Here is a 1550-nt window from a genome sequence, read left to right as displayed (position 1 = left end):
AAAATAATTATAACATGTTACAACAAAACGTAAATATATGTACACATCAAAATTCTTATGAAATATATTATTAACATATAAAAATTTATATACATTTATAGTACTTTGAACATGCACAAAATAACATAAGCATTAATAGGTGATGCCACCCAAACTTTTATGTAAATTAAATTAATATAAAAAATACAAATATGCCATTAATTGTGGCATGGGGCGAAAATTATATAAAACCATAATTAAATTTAAAGGGTAAAATATATGTTACCCATTACTTTTAAAACCCTAAATGAAAAATTAAATAATGTTAAGTAGTGTTTGTTTAATTGAAAATAGTTTATGAAAAATGATTTTTGAAAAATGAATTAATTATTTTTGGAAGAAAAGATATTTTTTGATGTTGGGATGATTTTACATAACATATTTTTCATTGTTTGACAATTTTTCTGAAATCATTTTCTAAAAGTTGTTTTTAGCGAAACAAACATAACAAAAATATATTTGTTACAAAATATTATAGCAAATTTTCATTTGACAATTGAGATTTATTTTATAATAATTAATATCGTATATAAACTTGATTATAAACAAAGTCTAATAAAAACTTTATTTAAACTACATATATTATTGAAGCTAAGCATAATTTAAACAAATACTCATATTTATATAATTAAAATATTCACATTTTATATCATAAAACATTTCTTATTAAATTTTTATAAATTATAATATATATTTATTATTAAAATATTAATATAAATATTTTTCAATAATGTACTAAGAAAATTATTTAAAATTTAAAATTATTATTGTTAAAATAAAATTGTAATAGTAAATAATTTATTAAAATGATAAATTATATTAATACTTTTTTATATTATTAAATATAAAAAATTAAATATGTATGTTTAATAGTATTTTTTGTCACAATATAATATTGAAGATTATAATATTTTATTTTAATTTTTTAAAAATTAAAATAAAAAATTCTTATTAATATTATAATTTAGATTTGATTCAAGTTATTTTTATATAAAAATAAAATTATTCATAAATTATATTTTTTAAAAAAATTAATTTATTTTTTTCAAAAGGATAAGTCAATAAAAAAAGAGATTTATTTTCAGTTGACATGTAAGCTATTTTCCGTTGACTAAGCTGTTAACTATAAAATAAACACAAGTAAAACAAATGCACCCTTATTTTAATTTATATTTTTGTTAACTACCTAAATTGCTATTTGACCAATAAGATTAATTTTTATTTAATTGAAAATCATAAAATACATAAATATGGTTATGGAATAATTTTAAATACCAAAACAATATTTCAAAGTTAAACCGGATCCAAACATTTTTAGTTTTTTCTGTTCGAATTTGACCCAACTCATGGCAATTTCATAAATAGACAGGTATTTTTGGGTTTCTATTGGGTCCATGCGAACGAATTTCCAATTAAGTAAAGCCCACATTACATTCCTCAATCCAACTTTTGTTAACCTGGTCCAATTAACATTTCGGCATTATATATTCAAATCCGAAACCTTCGGAAAA

This window comes from Gossypium hirsutum, chromosome A13, assembly GCF_007990345.1.
Source record: "Gossypium hirsutum isolate 1008001.06 chromosome A13, Gossypium_hirsutum_v2.1, whole genome shotgun sequence".
Lineage (NCBI taxonomy): Eukaryota > Viridiplantae > Streptophyta > Magnoliopsida > Malvales > Malvaceae > Gossypium > Gossypium hirsutum.
Note: the sequence above shows the minus strand (reverse complement) of the source record.